The sequence below is a fragment of the Geotrypetes seraphini genome, chromosome 2 (assembly GCF_902459505.1).
Source record: "Geotrypetes seraphini chromosome 2, aGeoSer1.1, whole genome shotgun sequence".
NCBI classification, from domain to species: Eukaryota; Metazoa; Chordata; class Amphibia; order Gymnophiona; family Dermophiidae; genus Geotrypetes; species Geotrypetes seraphini.
Genome location: NC_047085.1, coordinates 285065200 through 285075178, shown reverse-complemented (window position 1 = coordinate 285075178; position 9979 = coordinate 285065200).

Below are 9979 nucleotides of genomic sequence, written 5' to 3'. Positions count from 1 at the left end.
AGTCAATTTGATCATCAAGTAAAGTTGATCAATCTTCAGGAGCAAAACAGACTGAGTAGGAAGATGAGGTTGTTTCCAGCAGGAGGCCATACAAAGTCTTGCCGCCATAGCAACCAGAGCCACAAAATGTGCAGGGTCACGTTCCAGTCCCAAGGGAGGTTTATTAAGGAGAAAAACATCCACACAAAAAGGAACATAAAAGTGCAAAACATCAGATACTAAAGCACATACCATATGCCAAAAAGTTTGGGCTGGAGGGCACTCCCACCAAATATGCCCAAAAGTCCCCAAGCCCCCACAGTGCCTCCAACAAAGCCCAGTACCATAACGAAACAGTCAGAACAGCTTCTCCGGGGTATAGTACCACTGAAGTAGCATCTTATATCCCTGTTCAATCAGGGGTGTGGCCAAGGAAACCTGAAGCAATGCATTATAAAGCTGCTCCCAATGCTTCGCCTCCAGTGGAGATCCCAAAAGAACCTCCCACTTTTGATCATAAGATGGAATCAAGGGCCGGGTATACAATAAAGCTCTATATAGTTGGGATATGAGGCCCACCCCATAACCCATACAAAATACTTGAAGAAAGGCAGAGTTAGCCCCAGCCCACTCCGGGAGCACCCGCCTCTGCACAAAATCACGGAGTTGGGTGTATCCCCACCTCAAAGACCATAAGTATCACAAAAATCAGCAAAGGAAACCAACTCCCCATGCAAGACTAATTGGCCAAGGACCCGAAAACCCCCAGCCTCCCAACGTCGAAAAACACCCATACCCCGATACATACATTCCCTCCGCACCCGGGGTGGTTTATGATTCCAAATGTACATAAAAGCCCGCCGTTGTATCTTTACCAAAAACAATTTAGGGACTGAGAGAGGTAAACAAGAAAACAAATATAAAAAACGAGGTAAGACATTCATATTCAAAGCAGTGACCCGACCCATCCAAGATAGACATAACCCCTCCCAACGATCTAAATCAGCAAAGACATTCCGTAATAGGGGAGGATAATTCAAGTGAAAAAGGTCATTCAAATCTGGAGAAAGGTGGAACCCAAGAGAATGAGCTGCCCAATGGAATGGAAACTTCCACCACAAAAAAGCGACTAAATGGGAGGGAAACTCAGACTTAGCAACATTAATTTTGAGCCCAGCTACGGCACCATAATGATCTAACAACCGAAAGATCTCACGTAAAGATTGAAGAGGATGAACCAATGTAAACAAAATATCATCTGCATACAGAGAGATCTTATGCTCCTGCTCACCCACTAGAATTCCATGAATACGTGGGTTAGCATGAATAGCCGCAGCAAGGGGCTCCAAAACCAAAGCAAAAATAAAGGGTGATAATGGGCAGCCCTGTCTCGTGCCATGTCCAACCAAAAATGAATCAGTGAGCCTCCCATTCACCCGCAAGCAAGCCTCAGGATTAGTATACAACAAAGAGACCCAATGTAAAAAATTACCCGAAATCCCAACTTTGCAAAGAACCGTCTGCATAAAGGGCCAAAAAACCCTGTCAAAGGCCTTCTGAGTGTCAGCCGAGAGAAGGACCGAAGGGAGAGAAAGATGTTGGGCTGCCCAAATAAAATCTAACACTTGGCAAATATTATCACCAGGATGTCTCCCAGCTATAAAACCACACTGATCATTATGAATCAGAGCAGATAAAAACCACTGAAGACACATCGCCAAGATACAGGTAAACAACTTTTAATCAACCCCCAGCAATGAAATCGGCCTGTAAGACCACATGCCCGGAGGGCCCTTTCCAGGCTTGAGCAAAAGCGAAACCGCCGCCTGTCGAAAAGAATGAGGCAAGCACCCCTCAGCCAAAAAGGAGTTAAATAAGCGGGTAAGAGGATCCAGAATATGAACTTCCATTTTCTTATAAAAAAGAGGAGAAAAACCATCCACACCAGGAGCTTTACTAGCAGACAGATAATGAATAGCAGCAGAGACTTCCTCAGGTTGAATGAGGGAGGAAAGCCATGCAACGTCCCTTCCATCAACCAAGGCAGGTGCACTCTGGAAAGGAAAGCCTCAATCTCAGGATCCGAAGCCAAAATCTCCGGAATATACAGAGTGTGATAAAATGTCAAAAAAGCAGCATGAACGTCAGCCTCCCCCAACTGGAGGGTCCCCCCCGCATCGCAAACATGAGCAATAAGATTCCAGGCCTGGGTCTGACGAAGCTGAGAAGCTAGCAATTTATCTGCTCTACCCCCCACTCAAAATACTTCTGTCGCCGACATTGCAAAGCCCACGCCATATTTTCTAGGTCAAGGTCCTGAATATCCCATCGACAGGCAATTAAAGCCACCCTCCCCTTCAAAGTGGGATTCAGCTGATGGGTACGCTGAAGCCAACGGAAATGGGCATCAGCTTCAATTTATGGGCTACTGAGCATTTATTACGATAGGAGCCTTGTGAAATACAACAACACCTCAGAGCAGCCTTAAAGCTTTCTCAAAGGACACTGCAGCTGACCTCTCCGGTATTATTAAAAGCAAAAAAGTCCTTAACATCAGCTTCTAGCAAGGGTAGCACACGAGAATCGCGGAGAAGAAATTCATTCATCCGCCATCCACCAGTACCCGCTCTACTCCAACCCTTATGAAACACCAGCAAGAGGGGGGAATGGTCTGACCAAACCCTTGGTTCAATGTGAGAATCCGCGACTCGCAGCAAGGTAGCTTGAGGCGTAAACCACATATCAATTCTAGTATACTAGTTATGTAACGCGGAGTAGAACGTATAGTCCAGCACTCCAGGATGTTGAAAGTGGCGGTGAAGAAAACGAAGAAATGCACAATGGTCCCCCCGAGCATGTCTTCCTGGGTATAACAAGTAAGATTAAAGTTCCCCCAATCAAGACCATACCATCCGCGTGGTCCAGTAATAAACTCTCCAAGAGCACAAAAAATGCACCCTGACCATGATTAGGAGCATACACATTCAGCAGACTATAAAGACAGCCATCTATCTCACTCTTAACAAAAATGTACTGCCCCTCAGGATCTCGAATAATCTCTCTCAGTGAAAAGTGAACATGTTTATGAAAAAGAATACCCACCCCATGAGTTTTCGGTTGAAGTCTATTGGATGCAAGAAAAACAGAGGGATAAGCAGAATGGAATGACATCTTCTCAGCTCGAGGTAAAAATTGTGTTTCATGAATAAACTAAACTAAACCTTAAGTTTATATACCGCATCCTCTCCATGAATATAGAGCTCGGCATGGTTTACAAGAGCTTAATAAAGGAAAAGAATAGCACATTGAGTTTGGTGGACTTTCAAACGATGTAATTCTTTAAACAATAAACTCCGTTTCTGTGGAATATTCAAACCTTGAACATTATATGATAACAAATTGTAGTCAGTCATAGGCCCCAAAGAAAAGAATGGCAATAATGACCAATAGAAAATCCCAAGCATCCAAAAGAAACACTTCACTCACACCCCCTCGCAGTCGCCAAGCAAACAAGCCACACACAAATCCCCAAACACGCACACAGAATGACACTCGGTTCCCTCCCCCCAAACCCCAAACCCGACCCCTCCCCCCACCCCACATGGTCCATCCACCGAAGCACATTGGAAAACATGCTTACAGGAAGTGTAAAGAAACATCCCACAAAACCCCCAATGCAAATACAACAAAGAGCATAAAACACAAACAGAAGAAATCCCAACCCCAACACCTGAGCAAAATAAAACAGTCACCAAATTAGCCCTCAAGGTGAGGCCGTGGCAGAAGGTCGACGAGCCACAGCAGATCTGGTCACCCTCTGCCAGCCCAAATTCCGCACCAATTTAGGTGCAGGGGAGCACTGTGGTAGTGGCGGCAACTCGGAGGCCTTTAAAATGCCCGCCTCCACCATCCGAGCCCTCACATCAACCACTGTAACTGCCGAATAAGTCTTGCCAGCATGAGTAAAGGCCAAGCCAATGGGATATAGCCAACGATATCTAATGTTGCTCTCTCGAAGTAATTGCATGCAATCCCGATAGGAGCGACGATGAAGCAGGATAGCAGAAGCAACATCGGGGTAAATATCAATATCCATGTCTTCCCACTTTGCAGTACCCCTTGCCTCTGAACAGCACACAACATGTGGTCCTTGTCCAGATAACGATGGAAACAGGCCACAATATCCCAAGGCCGATTAAGGTCACGCGGCCCAGCCAAACGATGAGCCCGATCAAGCAGAGGCTTACCCACTTCCACCAGAGTGCCTGCAGCCTCCAGAGCCTTGAGACAAATATGCTCCACCACCTCCATACAACGTGCATCAGAAACTGTATCAGGCACGCACCGAAAATGGAGACTGCATCGGCGCGAGCGGTTCTCTAAGTCCTCCATTTTGAGCGTGGTGGACTCTGCTTGTTCTTCCAAAGCCGTAATTTGATCTTGTAACTGGGCCAAGTTCATGCCATGGGTCTCCAACACCATTTCTGCCTCTCCCAGCCGGGTTCCAATATCGCTGACATCCCTCTTCAAATCGGCAAGTGCCCCCCAATATCCATGCAAACAGCAGCAATCTCATCTTTAAGTTCCTGAAACCAACCGTACAGTTCTTGGCGCAAGTGCAGGAGGGAGGTCTCCGGGGGCTGATCCACTTCGAGTCCACTAGTACTCTCCGACGTCATCTTGGGATTGGGCTTGGAGGGCCCAGGTGGCAGGGACGAAGAAAACGTTTTAATATCCAGCTTCTTTTTCCACTCCCAATCAATTCACAAGCTGGGAGGGAATCCAAAAAGCATCCGAGGAGGTGAGGGTTCACCTAAGATAGCAAAATAAGCATCGGGGCTGCAGAGCTATCCCTCTAGGCTGCCATGAGCCATGATGATGTCACTTCCTCTCTCCATCAAAATATTTTTTAATCGTTTGGAGTTTCCATAAGACCGAGTCTGAATCAGAGGAGTCATTTGATGAAGGGAAAGCATATTCCTCAGCAGTGGAGTCAAGCTCGCCTGAGAGAAGCAAACTTAAAGTGAAGCACGTCATAGAGGCAAAATGCCATTACAGTGTTCAGACGCAAGCATGCACACGGATGCCCTGCCACTGGTTCTTGCTCCATAAAGGCTCACTGAGAAGAACGCTTCATCTTAAGCAAAGTCTTTGGTGTCATACAGGAACCCGGATCCAGTGAAGACTGAGTAGCCACATCTCCTTCAGCACACTGTGATTAAGCATGAGGCACCCAACACGCTTTACACAGTACCTGTCTACAGGCAGATAGCAGCAAGTAGTCAGTCACAGATACTCACCGCCAGCACTATAGGGATCTCAGAAAGAGAAGATCTAGCAACATACATGGCATGCAAGAAAATAGTAAACATAGAAACATAGAAACATGACAGCAGATAAAGGCCAAATGGCCCATCTAGTCTACCCATCCACAGTAACGATTATCTCTTTCTCTCTCTGAGAGATCCCAAATACAATAAAACAAAGAAACTACTCAACACTCTCATAAATGGGAGTCAACCAATTCAATGACCGCTAAGAGAGGTACCATGAATGGAAAGCGAATTTTAAAGATGCCATAGTAGTCATAAAGCCAAGCCCCAGGCAAGAAATGAACCTGGTGATAAGATGGTTGGGCCCGAGTCATCTGAAAAGATAAAAAGACTGAACGATGCATTTCAGCATGATGATACTTGAGGCCTGCAAGAAATGTGGTAGAGGCTCGAGCAGCAATATGAAAACCCAGAAGCCATCCAGCAAGTATGAATGAAGAGAATAGATAACTTTCCAGAACTCACCAGTAGATCATGAAAAGCTGCTGGATTTGGGAGACCTCCTCCAAGCTAACTGAGTCTTCCAGGCCTCAGCTACCTAGACACATCCTTTGTCATAAATAAGTTTATGGCAAAGCTGCCATATGATATCAATGAGAAATGGTCAGCTCTAGATATGCAATATAAGGAGGATATTCAAGGGAGGTTCTCTCCATTCACAGTATTCACAGAGTTCATTAGAAAACTGGCAAAAAAAAAAGAAGAAATGATCCCGGTTTTAGGAAAGATACGCCTGATCAGGGGAAGACATGCTACTTCCAGAATGAGAAACCAGTCAAGAGTTATGGTAATTATGCTAGAATGTCTGTGGCAGTGCATAAGATGGATGTGCTACCCACAGCAGATCAACCAACAGACCATCCTCCTATAGAAAAAATAGAGGACCCAGAAAGACAATGTCCAGTACATAAGAAATCACATCCTTTCCTGAAATGTTGAGAGTTCAAGGAGAAAACCTTAAGAGAGTGAAAGGAGCAGCTTAGAAAATTCTGAATCTGCTATTAAATGTTTCTCTTCAACCAAACACATGATTAAAGACTGTCATTAAGTGCACATTAAGTGCACAGTGTGTGATAGTGACCAACACGTCAGTGCCTTACATCCTGACAGGAATAGACCGACCTTTCCAAGGACCCCTGCCCAGAGTCAAGCCACAGCATGGAGGAGACAGAGCAAACACCACAGACTGTCACTACAAACTGCGTGGCAAAAGTATACCCTAAAGTGCGACCAGAAAAGGCTGTGAAAATGCCCTGGCAAGGACAGAGTTTTTTGATATGTTTAACATCCAGGGAAATCACTACCCCTACCACCTCAGAACCTGTTCAGGGAGGACCAGGAAGATGGAGAGAAAAGTGAGTGGTTATGTTACAGAAGCAATGGATGGCAGCATCAAGCAAGATTTACCAACTCTAATCAAGTGCAACCAGATATTAGGGAAGAAATCCCTACACCTCAGGTTGTGCAACATCACTCTCATCTGCAGAACACCTACAGCCAGCGGATCTAAAACCCAAGATACTGTTCTTACTAGGAAGACCAGCGGCAATATCACAGCTACTATTAATATTCATATAACATGTCCACATTAAATAGTCATCATAACAGGAAGAGATATGTTTGGTATGCAGGATCTTCAGACTGCCAAATGAGTAGCTTAACCCGATCTGGTTACAATCCTCATTGATCCGCCTAACATACTTTTCATATCATACTTAACTTTCTTATATTCATCTTTTTTATTGTGTTATATTTGATCTTTTTAAACTTATTAATATAGTACAAGAAAGTACTTATCTTATAGCACCACCTCTTCCGACGTGAGCCCCATTTCAGTGCTTTCATCAGGGAATGAGATATAATTACATGTTTATGCTAACCTAACTTATCCTGTCAACTATATTTCAACCCACTGCTCATCTTCAGTACAAGGAAGAGACATACCAGCCCTGGTAAAAGCTCTCGAGTCAAAGGTGGGACCAACTGATGCTCCTTATGCTTACCGACTCACCCTCGGATAAGTGATGTTAGATGATGTCTGCCTCAATGGTATGAGGAGACTAAGTGTAGATGTGTGTTTTGGCTAATGGGCACACCACCTTATTCAATCCTTGTCAGAACCATCTGTAGGTAAAAGAAGTCTACAGTTGGAAATAAGCAGAACCTAGTTCATCTACCAGAATACTTCATTACCAAATCCAGAAGATCCAGAAGAGTAATACAGTGTTCCAAGTCACCAAGGATGATGACAAACCCACTCTTTCAGTCAATGATGGAGAGTACTTCAAGATGATAGAACAGGAATTCTCTAAATATTAATCCAACAGTTTGGTGCCCCTCTACCTTTTTGGACACCTAGAATACAACTTCCAAACAATAGAGAACAAGCTCTATCTCAACTCACGTCACTGCAGAGAACCTTGTGAAAGAAACCAGAGACAAAACAGTACTTTATAACATTCATGCAGAACCATGCTGGACAATGACCATGCAGAACCAGCTCCACCACTTTAGGGGACATTGCAGTGAATTTCACATAAAGGGTGGGCTGGGATGGTTTAGATGAGCTGGGATGGTATAGTTGAGCTGGAGTGAGCTTCAACAGAGACTCCAATAGATGCAGAATACCTGGCAGAGCTCTGGGTTTCTGGCCCAGAAATATCTAAGAAAAAGAACAATTTAAATTAAATCATTAAATTATAGAGAGTGTATGTTTGGGCAGACTGGATGGACCATTCAGGTCTTTATCTGCCATCATTTACTATGTTACTATGCCACCATAACCCTCTTATGGTGTATGGATAGGCCTCCAAAACTTACTGGACCCAAATGTACACCACAACAATAGCCTGTATACCTACAGTGGGATTTGGATAGGTTTTGGTGGGCTCATACTCTCCACCACAAGTATAGTGTGGAATATGAGTGGGATATGGGCCTGGGTCCCCTTCTCTGCTGTCCATTGCACTGATCATCAGGTTACTCCAGAGCCCTGCTTGCTGCTCTAATCGGACTGGCCATAACATTTGCAGCTGTCATACAGGCAGGTATAAACTGTTTCATTCACATCTTTGTGAGGTGGTAGGGGATCAGTGACCACTGGGGGAGTGTGTATGGGGGTCATCCTTCCATCCTTTCAGTGGTCATTTGGTCTGTTTGGATACCTTTTTGGCACTTATTTAGTTTTAAAACAGGTCTAGCCTCAAACATCCAAATTGTGCCCTAGACATTTTCTAAACTATTTATGGCAGAAAAACGACCAAGTCATAAACCCATCCTAGTCCTGCCCAAACTTGCCTCTAGCATGCTCCCTTGAAATAGAAATCCATGTAGAAAATAGTTTTTAAAATAATGATTTGGACAGTTTTACAAACGTCTATCTGCTACTTTATGCAGTTTTTTGGTTATTTTTTCTTTTGAAAATGAGTCCCATAGTAACTGCAAACAGTGTATTACTTGGGTGCCTCATTTATGGAATTTGCTACTGTTGATAATCCAAAATAAAGTGAGCTTTTAAAATATATCCAAGAGTTGTAGAATCAATATTAATATTAATTGTAAATGTTTAATATCCAGTCTGAATGAGTAGGTCAAGGAGATTTATAAAATTAGTAGTATATGTAAAGGCTGAAATCTTTTGGTGGCCCTCAGAGCTTTCTTGTATTCATACTTTGGCCCTTTACGTGAAAAAGGCTGGAGACCTCTGCCCTGCACTTATATACTCTGACAAGCCTTAATTTTAAGAAATGTGTTCATGATAAAGTTAATAGTTGGTACCAGGGATGTGCAATTGCTAGTATACCTTACAGATGTGAGCGTATGCTAAATCAATTACCACACATATTAATCTCTGAATTAACATATGTTAAGTTGATTAGTACAGGTTACATTTGTTTTATTAAAACAGGTTTGTGAAATGAACTAAAAAAAAAAAAAAAAATTGAGCACAAATCCAAATGAACCAAAAATAAATCCGTTGTATCCCCAGTGCACACCCAGATAAACACAGAATAGTAGCAAAAGGATAGCACTGAACATTATGGAAAAATGTTATCTACCTCCTTTTTAGCACTGTGCACACTACAGAGGTTGGGATATGAAGTCCAAAAATTTCTAGAAGCAGTGATGAAAATGCATGTAACTTGAATCTGGGTTTTGTAGTTTATTAAAATGAAATTGTTTCAAATGGTTTAGTTAACAATTAAGTTTATTGGATTTGGTAAAAGGTTGGTGTTCTTCCAGTTGGAAACTTTCCCATGTTTTCCACCATCTAAGTAGCAACTGGATTCCCATGTCACCCTGTTAGTTCACACTTTAATTAGATCTGGCAGTTGCCTCATAATGATAAATGTAAAGATGATGAATGGAAATGCAAATGAGTTTGAAGTTGTTCAGCCATCAGAGCTGAATATCATTAAACCTTCCTACTGTTAAATCCATCAATGTCATCACAGGATGCCGGTATTCAGCAGGTGCAGGTGGCACTTTGTCAAAATGCTTTCCATAATATTGGCAGTGCAAATTTTATATGTTTTTCTTCTTATATGATCTTATCCAAGCTTCTCTGATTAATGGCTCAACTCCAGTATGTTTAGAAATGCCAGATATAATGGTTTTTATCAATAACAATGCAACTAACCTATAAAAAATATATTAAAGCATGATTT